At 42.9% G+C, this 17,023-nt stretch overlaps 2 long non-coding RNA genes across 4 annotated transcripts in view; both read left to right on the plus strand.

Annotated features, from left to right (window-relative positions):
- LOC149920009 (uncharacterized) overlaps positions 1–17,023 on the plus strand; it is a 168,850-nt gene that overhangs the window by 134,813 nt on the left and 17,014 nt on the right. The window lies entirely within an intron of this gene.
- Positions 261–11,746, plus strand: LOC149920012 (uncharacterized). Its single transcript, XR_016460164.1, has 2 exons — positions 261–2,218; positions 10,707–11,746. It is a non-coding gene; the product is annotated as an uncharacterized LOC149920012 (long non-coding RNA).

The following is a 17,023-nucleotide window of genomic DNA, read 5'->3' on the forward strand; positions in this document are numbered from 1 at the left end:
GCCATTAAAACACAGATGTATCTGACTAAGTAAATTAATATAGACAGCTTGTAGGACATTGTCTCAGTAATGCTGATAAAGAGGAGCAGTGACTGACGGAGCCAAGGCAGTGGTTTTATGACTTATCCGTAATTCTTTTTAACAAAGTAATGCAGGCAGTTACTTGCCTGTTACATTGCTTGTTTTTATAGCTGAAACTTATTTTTGTGCAATTATTGCCATTTCTATAAAGCAAAGCCTTACTTTTCTCATCTCAAATGGGTAATGTTTGTTTAGGAAGCTGAGGAGTTAGGCGAGGGAATGAATTAGGCACGAAGCTGGAATTCCCCGCTGGCTCTCCTATTCTCTTCTCCAATATGGGAATCAGCATTGAAGCTATTTCCTTTCATGAAAAAAAAGAGTTCATGTCCAGATCAGAACTATGTCAGTAATTAGTCACTCTGATTTAAAGTTTCTGGAATGAAGCGCGTTTGATGCCAGATATGGGGAGTTCCTTCCCAAACTGCATCACAGTTACACTGATAGATTATTTTCAGTTAGAATAAAAGGGTCAGGTATTAACTTCATTTTCTTAAACTAGGAAGGCTGAGCTCTGTCACTGCTAGGCTGTGAGGCTTGATGTCTTGCTGTCTTTGGGCAGAAGCTTGGTAGCCTGGGCTTCTCTCACACTGCACAGTTACCTGGGTTATAATTTTCCCTCTTCCCCTTGGGACCCAGCTTCTCAGTAATTATACAAATGAAGAGGTGCTATCTGAGGAAAATTACAGAAGCATTCAATAGTACTGGTGGAAAAGCATCACTTGAAAACAGAATTCAGAGAGTATGAGTAAGGCTTGAACGCGTCAGTGCAGTGTGAATGAATGTGTCGAAGACATGATGCCATTATCATGTTCTTGCACGCATTTAAGAGCAAGCTTAAGCAATATCATCTCATTTGAGAGTCTGCTCCTCTGCTTTCCTACTGCTGGATGTGGACCCACAGGAAATTGCATCTTCCAGAAGCAGGAAGGTAAGTGCGTAGGTCAAGGGAAGATACACTGGGGGAAGAGAGCTGCCTGCTGTTCAGGTGTGCTGAGACTATTTTCCTACCTTACAGAAAATGCTGTTTGAAACCAAACTCTGTTTTAGCCACAAAGATGCACTGAGAACTGTATACAGGCAGAAGCTGAACCAAATCAATGGCAGGTCTCAATCCTGGAGGTGAACAGATATATACAAACTCTCAGAGCCCAGTGAGCTCTTGGTCTGAAAGCAAAGCCAGCAGTCATTGGGCAAGTTTTTACAGGAGTAGTTTTACAGCCTCTTGTGCACTGTCCTGCCATCCCCATGCTTGAGTAACTTCTGCACACACGAATGGGAGCTTTGTGGGCATGATTGAAAGATACCGATGTCAGAGGAAGCTCTTTCCATTGACTTTATTGGGTTTTAAATCAAGCACCATTATAGCCACAATATGCCAAAGTGAATGGTGACTTTGGATTGCCCTTGGTGTTTGGGAAATCTCTTTGTTTCAGGGCTCATAGTTAAGTTTGATATATAAGTAAATAAAGAATGCAAGTACAAAGTGCTCGTCTCAGTGTTAAGAAGCTCATTTATATGCACCAGAGCAAAATCCAGTCTTAGCAAAGGAAATTCTGCTGTGGTACAAACTATGTCCTCATTACTCAAGTGGCATTTTAAAAAAATACAACCAGCAAACTTACGCTTGACTGCAGAGAACAGAGCAGTGTAGCCAAGAAATAGAGTACACAGACAGAGTACATTTGCTTTCCTCAGAATCTCTGTGTTTGGCAGGGTTTAGCAGGGACATTCTAGAGTACAGGCTACCCCACAATTGGATCTTATTATTTTGCCACAGATTTTTGTTAGATACACAATACTTTTCTTCCTTCTCTAGTTAATCTGTGTAGGCCCATGTTTCCTACACCTCTGTCCATCACTGCAGGGAGAGACCCCAGCCCTGTGCTGGGGTCTTCAGCTCTCGTGTCATATTTTGCAGCTGAGTAAGGAGGGTACCAGGCATGTGCCTCTGTGTCAAAAGAAACTCCAGGTGACCACTGTGCAGTGATCAGGACATGGAAGTGTACACCTACCTCTCCTTAAATCCCACCCTCTACCTACTGAGAAATGTCTTCTGATGCAGGTATTGAAGTGCCCTGACTTCAGCTCAGTCGAGACCTGTTGGCAAGAACTCACATGGACATCTTGGAGCCTGCAGGTTATGATGGGAGATTGTTGAGCAAATAGCCCTGGCTTTTTAAAATGTGTCTGCCCTGTTGGCAAAGACTACTTTCCCATAGCAGTATTGGCAGAAGGAAAGGTGTACCTGAGCCTCAGCTGCTGTCTTTCCTTACCTTGGCCTCTGATGCTGTGATTTTGTATTACACATTGTCTAATATGAGTTCCTTCCAAATGATCTTCTCTTCGGTGGCTTCTTGGCTTTTCCCTTTGCCTTTAATTTGACCTGGTAATTGTTTCGCTAGAGGATGAGAGGATGCAGTGGCTGATCTAGTAAAAATTCTTCTTTTATTTCCTTTCTCTGTTTTGCAGTGTTGGTGTTTGCCAGCTCCGCCAGCTGAAAGTTCTCACCCGATGGCAGTTGGGGCTGGCATTAGAATAGGCAAGAAGGAGCTTGAGGCAGTGGGACAAGGGAGGAGTGGGACAGCTGCTTTCCACAGCAGTGCTCTCTTACTATATTAGATGTGACCTGACAGCAAAAACTTACTTCAAAGCCATTTTTATCAGCCATCTAAACCGCTACATCCTGGGTGAAATGTTTCTTTAAAAAAAAAAATTCAGATCTAGCTCACCTTGGCTTGATCTGCTGAGATTGCTCTGAGGCCTGGCCACCTGACAGCTGCACATTCTGCCAAGGGGTTCTCCAAAGTGGTCCTGGAGCAGAACATTGGCCAGGTGAAGGGCCCTCAGTCATGCCGCCCACTCCCCGTGGTCATTTGGTCCAGAAGCACTATGTGGTATGGGTCCATTCTATGATCGGTATGTTGGTATCCTGTGTGTTACTGGGTGGTAGCACAGCCTTCCACAAAGCAACAGTACCTGCAGATTGGAGTGTGATGATGCCATGCCCCAGTTCTCATATATTCTCCTTATTATTCTCATAACTAAGGGTTTGGTGGATGAGATTGGGATCCCTTCAGGCTGTGGTGCTACCTGGAAATGGGGAAGGGCAGACACAGATGTGTCAGAGTGCATACAAAATGCAGAAAAGCCTTTCTCACAGGTATGTCAGATTGTGAGCATCCATTACAGTCCTCTGACAGTCTTTAATGAATGGACTTACCTTGCTTGTACACAGGTACTTGGGGCAGAGGTGGCCACGTTATCATCAAAAATAAAGAAACCCCCTCAAAAAGGGTTGGAGTGAGCAGAAAGGGAAGTGTCTTGGAAAAGCAGGCAGAAATTAGCCCAGCACGTGGGGAAAGCAGATGAGGTTCTTGCAAAAGGAAGCTGCAGCTGCTGCGCAAGTGCTTTAAATGAATGAAGCAATTGAACTCTGTGAGGAAACCTGCCCAGCCTGGCTTTCTCAAGGGAGGAAAGAGGCGGAACACTTTAGTTTTGACTATAAAATGGGCTTAAGAAAGGGGTATCCTGTTGCTCAGTCTGATCAGGACTAGCATACTTTTGGACAGAAAGGAACTGTGAGAATTTCATGAAATAAAGCATCTGTAAAGCTTCTAAGTTAGGGGGAAGCTGAGTGAGCGTTTCTGGACTTTGTTTTACAGGTTTAAAAGAAAGAGTGGTGAAGTGTATGCACACTTTCAACACTCCATTAAAGATGCTGCAAGATGAAGCTTAGTGGTGAAAGCCCAACACAAACACTAGATCTTACTTGATGAGTTCATGCCTTGGAGTTTAAAATAACCAGCAGACTGTCTGTGTATCATAGGATAATTAAGTATGGAAAAGACTTCTAAGATCACCTAGTCCAACTGTGCAGCACTAGTTAGTGGTATCTTAGTGAATGTGGTTGCCTTCCACTCAAGCAGGGGGGAGCATTCACTACCCCTTCGAGTAATACTGGCTTCAGTTCCACATGAAGTTTCTTCTCAGCTTCAGTTTAGGGGCTGCAGTATCAGGGCTACAAAAATTGGATGAGTGTGATTCTCCTGAGAGCTGAGCTAGGTAACAATTCACATGGGGACATGAGGATGCAGGGGCTCACTCTAACTTCTCTTACACCAGCAGTTTAGGTGTCATTCAAATATCAATTTCTGGACCCTGACTTTTTTTTTTTTTTTTTTTTTTTTATGAAGTATGGTGCAGCCTTTCTGTCACATGGTGGAAAATAGCAGAGAAGCCTGGGATGAGAAAAGTTTTGAGTGAACCAATCCCCACCTTGCTTGTTTCTTTCTGCCTAGGAAGGCGCTGGGGGTATTTCAGCCTCCCAAAGGGACAGTTGTCTCCTTCAACTCCTCAGCACAGCACTTCTTGTAAGCAGCACCAGCTCCCACCTTCCTCTTACCAAGGGTGCTTGCTCTGTAGCTGAAGGGAGATGCTGAAACAATCCATGCCAGCACAAGTTCCTTGGATTTCTCTATGCCTTGCCTGAAGCCCTGCCAAGCTCAAACCTCAAAGCCGTGTCAGCAGCATCCCCTGTGGGACCTGCTACAAGGTAAATCAAGGTGATTCTTATCTCCAAGTCAGTTTGCATTGTTGTAACATCCTTGATTTCCGCTCAGGTCATGAGCTTACATAGCTGCATCATCACAGCAACCTGCGATTCAGATCACAGCACACTCTGCAGCAATGTTACTTCCCATGCAGGGTCCCCCAAGTGTGCACGCTGCTGCCAGCTCTCCCCAGCCTACATCACCACAGCTGCTTCTTCTCTGCTGCTGGCACTGGGCGGTGTGCTCAGGGGTGCTCAAATCCATCCACACACAAGGCAGCAGAGGAGATGCTGCAGTGCCTTGCATAGTGCTTCTCTCCGTCCGGGGAGAACCAAAATAGAAAGAAGCCATCAGAAGAGGATAGTGCAGGAGATGTGATCCACTGTGGTGGACAGATCACCATACTGGAATACCATTCTCTTTTGACAAAACACTAGGTTTGCTATTATGAGCAGTATTTTCCCCTCAGTTCTCATCTGCTGCTGCAGCAGCCAGCTATCAGCTTTGCTCTGATCTGAAGGGTAGTTCTTTGTTTCTCTGAGGCTGCAGACCAGCCTGAGGGGGTTGGTGAACTCCACTAAGAGAAACCCATGTCTTGTGCTTTTCCTTTCTCAAGAGGTAAGACCATGCTTTGCACTGAATCCACTCACAGATGTGTGTGCTTTGCAGCTTCTGGTGGCATGGCTGTTGTTGCCAAATGACTTTAATTACTCTGAAGATTCAGAAGCTTGTTGAAATTGAGTTAATTGTACATCTTTCACTCTAGTCCTTTTAGAAAACAACTGCTACAAAGAGCAGAGCCCATGCTGTGTGCAACCTTTATCTTGAACCATAAGAAACAGGAAACCTCTGTGGGTTTTCTTGCAGCAACCTGACATTTATAGTTGCTTTCGGAGCAATAGCAAGTGAGATTATGCAGTCATGAACCCCATGCAGCACAGCTCTCAGAGAAGTAAAATTTATCAGAGAGGCTCCAGTTCACTTCAGTGTGCATTTGAAAGAGAGCCACCTCCATCTGCAAATGGACCATTGTTTACCTGCTTTTCTTCCCAGTGGTTGGTCTGTTTTCATCTCCACTGGGGTGCTAGGCAAACTGGTACCAACCCTGCGCCTTGAAAGTTGGAATCAGCTCCAGGGAGCAGCAGGAAATCTCTTTAGGTGTGCCAGGGACGTGTGCTTCCCGGGATGCACATTCATGACTTGCCAGTCCTCTCCTCACTGTTATCCAATGGGATTCCGAAGAAACAAAATCCACCTTTCCTCCCACTCAGCCCAGGCCAAGAAAAGGCTGAGAGTTATGAGCTCTACCTCTTGCCTCTCTCTCTCCATTGCCAGCCAATGTCTGTACCATAGCTGCCCTAATCCCACTGAGCTCAGGAAGCACTTGCTGTGATGGGTGGTTTCAGAGGAGCCTTTCTTCATGCACTGCATTCTGATGGTCATGTCTGCCTGCCTGCTGGGGGTTAAAAATGAGTCTCTGTTAGCTGAGAGAAAAGTGGCCATGAGAGGATGGGTCGCTGTATTTACAGTTTTGCTGGTTTCTTTTCTTTCGTTCCTTCTGTCTTTCCTTCCTTCTTTCATTCTTTTTCTTTCTTTCTCTCTTTCATTCTTAAAACCATAGAATTTTGAGTTACAGGGCACCATTTAAGGGCCATTTAGTCCAACTCTCCTGCAATGAACAGGGACACCTACAGCTGGTGTCCTCAGAGCCCCATCCAACCTGACCTTGAGTGCCTGCAGTGCCTCACTGTCCTTACTGCAAAAAACTTCTTCCTTATATCCAACCGAAATCTCCCCTCTTTTAATTGGAAGCCGTTTCCCCTTGTCCTATCACAGCAGACCCTGCTAAAAAGTCTGTTCCCTTCTTTATTACAGTTTCCCTTTAAATACTGAAAGGCTTTCTTTCTTTCTTCTCTTCTCTTTCTTTCTTCTCTTCTCTTTCTTCTCTTTCTTCTCTTTCTTCTCTTTCTTCTCTTTCTTCTCTTTCTTTTTCCTTCTTTCTTTCCCTCTCTCTCTCTCTTTCTCTCTCTCTTTCTCTCTTTCTTTCTCTCTTTTCCTTCCTTCCTTCCTTCCTTCCTTCCTTCCTTCCTTCCTTCCTTCCTTCCTTCCTTCCTTCCTTCCTTCCTTTCCTTCCTTTCCTTCCTTTCCTCCTTTCTTATTCTCTTTCTTTCTCCCTTTCTCCCTTTCTTTCCCCCTCTCCCCTTTTCCCCCTTTCTTCTTATTTAAGATGTGAGAACTACCTTTGTCAGGGTAAAAAAAGCAAGGAAAAAGATCTGAAGAGCATATAACATTTTTAAAGACTTGTTAGGTATGATTTAGCAAAGGCATGTATTTATTGCTATTGAACTTTTTACTTGAACAGCAATTGAGGCTTTTTGTTGCAGAACAATTTGGACTTCAGGAATTTCTGAGAAACATAAGAAAATTATGAGAAGCCATAGTTCTTTCTGAAGGAAAAAATAAAAACCACATTTTGATGAAAAAGTGACGTTTTTATTTTTTTATATACTATTTTTTTAGTATTTGAAACTCTTTTTCTGTTAAAGTGCAGAACACTTGAAAATTTGGCCTCGTGTCAATGGCTTTTGAAAAGTAGTTTTACATCCAAACCTCAGGTCCTTTGACTCCTAAGCAGTGAACTTGTGAGATGAACAGCCAATAAACTATGCATGGGCTTATTAGTCTCCTCTTGCCTGTCTATATACTGTGGACCATTCATCATGTACCTCCCAAGCAGCCCTAGTGATTCATGAGCTTGTACACAGTGCAGAGATATCTTTGCTTCCATCGTGACAGATACTGAAACTGAGGCTGAAAAACGATAAACGATAAAAATAATCATACTGCTTTTTCTTTTGTCTTAGAAGTCTAAAGGTTTTGTACATGCAGACCTGCAGTTCTGAAGGTCAGACACAGCACATCAGGCCCTTTCCAGAAGGAAGAACCAGGTGCCCCAGATGTACGTTTGTGTTGAGGATCAGCAGCATGGACAGGCTGCAGTTCACTGGGCCCATGCAGCAGCAGCTCAGGGCAGCAGCTCAGGGTCGCTAAGGACCTCTCCAGTTTCAGATCTGCACAGGAAACACATGATGCTCTTTTCTAATTTCTAAATGACTTGTGCAACCTCTCTGCTTAACAGCCTGCGGCATGACAGTGGAGAAGGACTTCCTGCCCAGTTGCAAGAATGATTTGGACACCAAAGCTCCTTCTTTGTAGCCTTTGGTTCTTTTTTTTTTTTTCCTTCCTTTAGTTTGCACTACAGTAAAGTGAAGCCACAAAGTCCATACATTACAGGCAGTCAAGCAGCTATCTGTAAAGCACATAACGCAATTCCAAATGCATTCAGATATGGTAAACATAAAATCATAATTAATAGCAATTGGAGAAAAAGAAAAGAATGGATAAAAGAAGGAAAAAAATGCTAAAAACACAGAAAAGTATGTTGATTTTTCTCAGCAAAGAGAAAGCAACCATTAGAATAAAAATCTCTAAGTTGTTCTACAAAGCCAAGGCGAGACAGTGTGCAGAATGGCTGATGTCTTCCTGCAGGCTACATGGGAGTTGCAGCACCTGGCCACGCTTGCCAGAGATATTACTGCATCCTACCAGGCCGGAGGGAACACCAATGCCAAGGAACTCTTTAACAAGACCCCCAAGAGGATCTTGAACATGTTTAATGTCCTTGGCTGTACCAGGCGCTTCCTCAGGCTGCTCTTTGCCAGACCCTGCCAACGTGCTGCCAAGCTGTTGGGCTCTGGTTCTGAGAGCAGGAAGCAAAACAGCTTTTCAATCAGCAGTGTCTTGACAAGCAAGGAGGCAGTGAGATCAGTTGAGAGCTGATGGTGATATTTCCCATGTCTCCTCACTCTTGTCTCCAGTGTTCTCCGAAATATGTTGAAACTGTTGAATTTTAAATGTAGATATTTTGACTGCCAAGATAGTTCACATTAAGAATAATAACTCAGCGATGTTTCACCAGGAAAAAAAAAAAAAAGAGTATGATTAAAATAGGTTCTAAAAATGATTTACATATTTTGCAATACCACAAAAATGTGGTGGTTTATTATGTCAGGTTCGTCAGGTTACAATCATTCCTGTACATGTTAGATCTCAGGTTCCTGTACACTGCTTGTGGCAAGCTTACTGCAAGAACAAATGTCCATTGATTAAAACTGAGACAATTTTACAGAAAAGCTCATTTTATATATATGTATATATATATATATATTTAATATATAGTATATACTTTTAAACTTTACCCCTAGCTAGTCCTTCTCATCTCTCAACGATTTCAGAAGTAGGAAATTCTCTGAAAAAAGAAATGAGAAATGGTGTGGTAGCCAGTCTCAGTTCCCTCTATGCTCCAAAACCAACCCAAGCAAGGAATCAGCCTTTCACAGGGGAAGGTGCGACTGCTCCAGGAAAAGCCAGGTTGCCAAATGCTCCCAGCAGTTCCAGGTCATTAATGCATTATTTGGAAACTTTGGAAAACCATGGCTTGTGAGATTAGTGGTAAGTCTCAAGACTATCTGTGAGACTGTTTTTTTCATGTGTTTTATGTTTTTAAAAGAGGGGAATCCTGGAAATCTAAACTTCAAAATCACATTTCACCTTGGTCCCTCCAAATAAAGCAAAGAGCAGGGGCAGCCAACCTAACAGAACTATAATGAGTGACTGACTTGTTCATAAAGTTGAAGCTATTTGAACTCTTAATGCAATGGCCAGTCTAAATGAGGCCTTCCATTCCTTTCTTTCAACAGTAGGAATAAGTAGCATTGATTTTAAGCAATATGCAAGGTACAAGTGGCAGAATAAGTATGAAGTAGTGAGTCAGTATCGCTTTCAGTTTAATTAATTAGGAAAATTCAGTTGAAATCCCTGGAAATTAAGTCATTGTGAGGTATGCTAAGCATGTTTTATCTGGATATTTTCATTGTTTGTCTAGTCGGTTGGTTTGTTTTGTTGTGTTTGTTTTTAATAAAAACAACCACCTATAATTCTCACATAATCAAATACATACATTACACACCTGGAGCTTTTCATCCTCACCCCCACCACTTGCATATGCTTTCATCAGAAGATACCGTTATGCTAGCACAGAAACTTACATCCAGTCTAACAAGATTTTGGGCAATTGCCAAGCCCAGAAGTTCCTTGTCAAACAAGAGGGACTGGGATCTACCCACCTGAGACTGTCAACAGCACATGGTTAGATTGCCAGAGACACAGCACGCCTCTACTAAAACTTCTTTTCCCTGATGCACAAGCAACAGCTATATAAATAACAACAGCCCAACTGCTGTAAGATTTCAGCTTCTAAGGCTGGAGCATCATTTCTTCTTTCTCAAAATGTTTTTTTACTCAGAAGAGAACAACTCCAGAAGGAGAAACTGGAAAAGATGCATGCACTAGTTTCAGACAGAGCACTTGAGGATGTGGCAGATTTAGATTCACACCCATGTGTAAGCAAGAGAAAGTGAAGGATCTGAACCTTGTCTGTGCCCTACAGCAGTGCAATATTTATCAAGTCTGGATTGCAACATGCTACCAAGATCAATTGGTGTTTGGCTTCAGGAGTTCTTTTCCCTGTGGATCCTCTGTGCATTTTGTTTCTATGATGTTTCTTTCACCAGCTGGATCCATCCCATTCTTCTGGTCTGAAGAACTCATTCCAGAACTAGTAATAACATCTTTCCCTTTCTTTACGGCCTGCTCAGAATAGAGGAAAAGTAGACATTTTGTGAAATTCAGATAACATCAAGCTTTGGCTTGTCTTTCTGTGACTGGGGAGTCATCAGTGCTGCCAGTACAGCTTGTTCTCTGGGGGAAAGCTTGGCGGTCAAAGTGGAAGGTCCTTGTGCCAGGACTCTGAGCTCCATAGGTTGGAGAAAATTGTCAGGATGAAATACATCAGCTGCCTCACAGTCTTCTACAGCAGCCAGCACCAGCTGCTGCAATAAAGGTGTCAAGTCTCCATAATTGGCAATTGCACGAATTATCATGCCAGGGTAGCAGCTTTCATTCTTTCTCCCACCTTGTCCAGTTTTTGTTGTTGAAGTTTTTTTTTCTGTTCAGTTCCATTTCCAGCTGCAACCAAGCTCCTCTGAGATCTCAGTGAGACATCAAATCAGTAATATCCCATCTGTTAAAAAGGAGTGAAGAATACATGAAAGAAGAAAGAACAGCAAGGCAGGTGTGCTCATGACTGCCAAAGACAACTGCTTCAGTCTTCTTCTGAGACTTGGGCTGGAATAAGCAGCAGCTTCCTACAGTTTTACCAACTACTGCATGTCTTTGTGAAGGATTTCTACATTGTCAGATAGATAGTAGTCTGTATTGGATGCGTCTTCTCATACTGCAATACCAACAGCACTTGAATAATGTCAGGACTTAGCCAAGATGTCCAGAGGTGCTTCTTAAGGTTAGATTAATTACTGATGCCCCAGCTAAGGCCAGAAGTGTATGTTCTTCAACCTGATGGCTGAATCACATTCTGCCTAAAAGACATTTTTCAACTTGTGTGACCTTTTTTTTTTCTAAAGAATTTGTATTTGCTTGCTACAAATCAAATATTCTAACTGATCTAAAAGGAAATGCTAAATCTTGTTTTCAGGATTTTAATCCCTTCATTTTTAACGATTATTCCAAATGTTTGGAAAAGCATATAAAAGTATAATATGCTTTTTCTAGCTGAAGGAATCACCAGTTCTGTAAAATTCTAGGTATAGTTAATGTCTTCCTAAAAACCATAATTTTGATGAATAACACATCTTTCACCAAAGTATCTGAGTATTGCCTCCTTTACAGAAAGTGTTGAGTGCTTTTTGTCTGCAAGCTGTTACTTCTTGGTTTAATCAAAAAGGCCACCCAAACCATTAGAACTCTGGCTGTTACTCAAGACGCATCTTTGCAGGCTGGCAATGGCTTTATGACAGGTACACAACTCTCTTGTTACTTAATGCAGAATAATGGAGATTTAGATAAAAATGTTCCATGGGGGACAAAAGAAGATTATTGAATAATGAATTTATTACTCAGAAAACATTCCATAGCATCAACCAAAAATAAAACAAAACAAAAAAAAGGAAACAAAAAGATATGGAACATCAACTAAATTTATCATTGAGAGCATGCAGTTCAGTGCTGACTGGAAAAAACAGTCACATCACTTGGAAAGTTGTCATAGTGTTGGAGTGCACAGAGGGATAGTGCCCAGCAGAATCTTTGATGGCACCCATGCATGGCTGGTTGCAGATGCTGGCACAGCAACAGCTCTGGGAGACAGCAGGCAGCCCTGGTGAAGTGGGTTGCAGACTTCCACTGACAGAGTGCTCGAATCAGCACCCTCAAAGCCACCATAAGAGTCACCATCACCTTGGGTAGAAGGACCTCAAGGAAAGTGGGACACCAAGCTTTGCCAAGTTCACAACTGAAACTCCCCCTCATCCAGACATTGCATGGAAAGTAGAAAAGGCACAACCCAGTGTGGCTGAACTCCCCCGGAAGAGGAGTGGCCAGCAGGGACAGGGAGGTGATTGTCCCCTTCTACTCTGCTTTTCTGAGACCCCATCTGGAGTACTGTGTCCTGGTCTGGAGCCCGCAGTTCAAGAAAGACAGAGAACTATTGGAGAGGGTCCAGAGGAGGGCCACAGAGATGATCAGGGGACTGGAGCACCTCCCCTATGAGGACAGGCTGAGGGAGCTGGGCTTGTTCAGCCTGGAGAAAAGAAGGCTGCGGGGTGACCTCATTGCAGCCTTTCAGTACCTAAAGGGAGCCTACAGACAGGAGGGGAATCAACTCTTTGAAAGGGTAGATAACAGCAGGACGAGGGGAAATGGTTTTAAGTCGAGGGAGGGAAGATTTAGGTTGGACATCAGGGGGAAGTTCTTTACAGGGAGAGTGGTGAGGTGCTGGAACAGGCTGCCCAGAGAGGCTGTGGATGTCCCTGGAAGTGTTCAAGGCCAGATTGGATGGGGTCCTGGGTAGCCTGTTCTAGTATTGAATGTGGAGGTTGGTGGCCCTGCATGTGCCAGGGGGTTGGAGATTCGTGATCCTTGAGGTCCCTTCCAACCCTGGCCATTCTGTGATTCTGTGAAACCTCTCTTCATGAAATCTACATGGGACCTCTGGAGTTTGTGCTCCTAAATATTGCTCTTCAGTCAAAGTTTGGTTGGGATGGCTCTAGAATCAAGCATTAAATTAATAAGGTCTATGGGTCTGATAACTCTGTTTCTATATTAGATTTCCCATTTTTGTGCATAGCTCATTTCACCTATGAGCTCTCTGTAGTAGCATCTGTCTTTCATTACATGATTGCATGGGTATCTGGGACTGCAGAGAAATGTAGTTAATTTATTTAACTCAAATGGAACTTCATTGTGCTGAATAATGGCAGAGAGGGACAACCTGTAAATAAATATTCTGCTATTTAATTTTAATTAATGTCCGGTGTCCTGTGGTAGTTCCTCTTTGAAGCAAAATTGTATCATTTCTTTACAAAAATCCCAATGACCTGAAAAGAGGAATTTACCAATTGCTGTGTTCCTGTGCTGTGTAGTCTCTCTGAAAGCCTTGCAGAAACCCCTCTGTTCAGCTGGGACAACACTTCATGTGTTTCTGTGTGAACTGTTGCTAAAAGAAAGGTGTGTTCTCAATCTCAGGATGTAGAGCTGGCACACACTTTCTTTGAAAAACAAAACAAAACATAAGATCTGTCTGTATTCAAGATGCTTTAAAATTGCCTTGTCAGTATGTTAAACTCCATAGAAAAATGAACAAAGGACTTCTTACTAGAAATGCTGTAAATTATATTTTCTTTTGCTTACCGCCTAGAGAGTAATTAAAAAGACATTTAAATTGAAAATAAATTACGTGGAAAAAAATGAATTGAATGTTCATGAAACAAGATGGTTCAATAATATAATCATACTTAAAGTTCATGGTAGACAGCTCTGCTATGTTTCTTTATGGAACTTCTGAGGTAAATTTCCTCCCCCACCGGTTCTAAAGAACTGCACATATATACACTTTCCCATGGAAACAAAACAAAAATCACCATTTAATGGCCTATCAAGTATGGCTACTCTTGTGTCTGGATGCTCTGCTTATGTAAGTGTCTTTCTGGTGCTGTTGCTAAAAAAGGTGATCACAGTTGCAAGATCAACTCTGAAGGTAGCTATGTAAATCATAACGGAGATTGTTCCTTCTCTTTTAGGTAGGAGGTGTATTTCTCATTCCCCATGGTTTGTCAGCCCTCTGATCAGCCCCACAAGCACAGTGGTGGTTATTCACAGCAGGACCAGCAGGTCCCTCCCACACACAACAGGCTGAGGCAGGTAACACCATGTTCTGCAGAAAATGTAGATAGCATTACTACCAATAAGCCTGTTTGCCTCCCTTAACGTTTGACTAACAGAAAAAAAAAAGAAAAATACTGTGTGATCAGAAATTGAGATTACAGTCTCCTTTTCCTGAAACTAAGCTTGGAATGGGGCTCAAATCAAATCCCTCCACACTGCTAATCAGGAGTTTTTGCAGAGAATCAGGCACTTGAGGTCTGTCTATCCCAGAAATACCTGGAGGGGGTGTGGCACCATGGATTGATGAATGATTTCCACTTGGACCAGTTGAGTCCCTTCTCTTTTCCCATCTATCTTGGTGACTCTGGCAGACACTGATAGCTGTCATTGAAAGGTTCTCATCAGGAGTGTGTGAGGCTGCGCCACCAGTGGCAGCACCTGTGGGAAGTTTGTCCTTAGTGAGACAACAGGGAGAAACTTTGGGGCATGGCTGAAAGCTGGAAAGTTGAGCTGGCAAGCTAGAGGGACTTGTATAGCTATACAAGTGGTATACAAGTATAGCTATACAGTATACAAGCTGGTAGGAGACCAGATTGACACCACGAGCTGTCCCAAAACATGGAGCCTCCTGGAGATTTATGGTTTGCCTGAGCATACAGTGAGAACAAAGGTTCCTACTGGCTCCCCAGACAATCTCCCAGGATGAACAGTGTGCTCACCCTGCAGTTGGAGAGCCCAAAACACCACAAGCAAGGGGACATAAGTCAGAAAGGAGTGAGGATCCCCACATTCTAGCCCACACAGAACAGCTAGAGAGAGACATGAGCCAAGCTCAGCACTTGGGAAAGCTGCAGAAAGTAAATTTGCTGATAAATAATGACAAAAATTTACTGACACCCACAGAGAGTGTATACTGAGGGGATGGTGATGCCACAATTGCTGGGGCTCTGCCTGGGACCAGTGGATTACACTGTAGCAGAAGATGCTTGGGGTATCAGTGCAAAAACAATGGAAATATTTCCTCCTTTTAAGCTGGGTGTTGGTTCATGATAAAGTTGTCCCCAGGACAGTGACATTGAAGGAAAAGCTATGGTCAGTAGAGCATAAAAAAGCGGAACTCAGGGCACACATTGCTGCTCTTTATCCTCACTGGGGCATTCTGTGAACTCAGTATTACTGAAGCAGCAACAGCACACAGGGGAGGAGGAAGCAGCAGTTGCTGTATTTGGAATGTATCAGTTTCCAGGTCTGTTTAGGAGTTTTCTTTCATTTGATAGACATGGGACCAAAAAAAAAAGAAGTGTTCAAAATGACAGAGCTCAATGACCACAGTAGTGCAGCCCATAACCCCTCACACAGGGGCTGGGAGAGTTAGCTGAGTAACTCACTGACTCTTCACTCACGGCAGAGGGGTCAGGACTGGCCACCTGAGGTAGAAAAATAGGTCCTCTCATTGCACAGAGCCCAAAGGATAAAGAAAAGTACAAAGAAAATGTTCCGCACCATTCAAAATAGGAGTCACTTCTGCGGAAGTGGCTGGTACTAAATATATCCTAGTGCTTGATGCATCAGCAGGGCTCTGGCAGGGGCCCCCAGATAAACATTGCAGATCATTGTGGCCACTCAGCTTTTTTCTGGGAATTCTTTTGGGCTCCTTTCATACCAAAAGAGAAATATGAGTTTGAAGAGAGCAATGCTCTGTAGCAGAGCATGGCCCCAGGTCACCGGCATCTTTGGAAACAGCTGTGACATCAGAGCTTTGGTGGCAGCTGTGCATCAGAGCTCCAGCAAAGATTCGACACTGATGAACAGTATTGGAGAGGGCAACTTTGGCTTCAGCTCCTCACGTACAAACTATTTTAACTTTGCTTGTGAGAAGCCACTGTTAGATGAATCTGCCCATAAATCATTTCTTGCCCCCGTTGAATACAGAGGTGATTTTTGTTTGAGATTATAAATGTCTAATAAAAAAAAGGCTAATAGGGAAATGTGCTGCTAGAACATTCTATGCAGGTTTTGATGAAAGCACTGAGGAGTAAAATACAGAGTTGGAGATGTGACATTAAAAAAAAATGTATCAAAGTCATAGACAAAATGCAGATTGCTATTAAGAGACCAAAAAGAGATTCTGAAAAAAAGAAAGAGGAGAGGAGAGGAGAGGAGAGGAGAGGAGAGGAGAGGAGAGGAGAGGAGAGGAGAGGAGAGGAGAGGAGAGGAGAGGAGAGGAGAGGAGAGGAGAGGAGAGGAGAGGAGAGGAGAGGAGAGGAGAGGAGAGGAGAGGAGAGGAGAGGAGAGGAGAGGAGAGGAGAGGAGAGGAGAGAGGAAAAGGAAAAGAGAATTGAGTTTGTTAGCACAGGGTATCTGACATAGCATGCCTTTGAGCTCTTTTTTCAACTGAAGGGCATGTTCCTAGTAGTATGCTAACAAATACCTGACCAGCTAATTCTCAGATATTGCAAAAAATATTCAGTAGAAGTAACTATGGTTTAGAGATGTAAATATTTAAGAGGAAGAGTGTTTTCTATTAGCTCCACATGAACACTCATGTTGAAGAAGTTCATCTGGCAAAAATGCAAGACAATCAAGTAAAGGAACCATTGCTGATAGCAATTGAAAAAAAAAAAGTTTTTGTAGGAAAAGCTAAGCATAGGCAGAGTAAACTCATTTGTGATAAAGAGAAGTAATCGCCAAGACAGAATTAATGAGTTTTAACTAGTCAGAGTAAATCTGAAATAGTAATGCCTGACTTCACAGTTTGGTTGGCAGGGATTTAACGTGACATAATACTACTATGGAAATACCAACACTCATCCCATCATTCCTCTAACTATCAAGTGAAGAAGGTATCAAAATAATAATATGTATCATAAAAATAGCATGTAGTCTGCCTCTGATCTGTGTTTATCACTGTTACTGAACAAAGCTTTACTAGTATAGCATGGATTATCGCCTCCTGATATTTGGTTGCTACAGCTGCAGATGCACTTACAGTACTTATTCCAAATGACACTTTAGCACAATGTCCCCAGTAGCAACATAGAGCAGTATAAGCTGCAGTATAGCACATATGCCATTACATGTGATGTTCACAT

This window comes from Phasianus colchicus, chromosome 1, assembly GCF_987193195.1.
Source record: "Phasianus colchicus chromosome 1, bPhaCol1.hap1.1, whole genome shotgun sequence".
Classification (NCBI taxonomy): Eukaryota; Metazoa; Chordata; class Aves; order Galliformes; family Phasianidae; genus Phasianus; species Phasianus colchicus.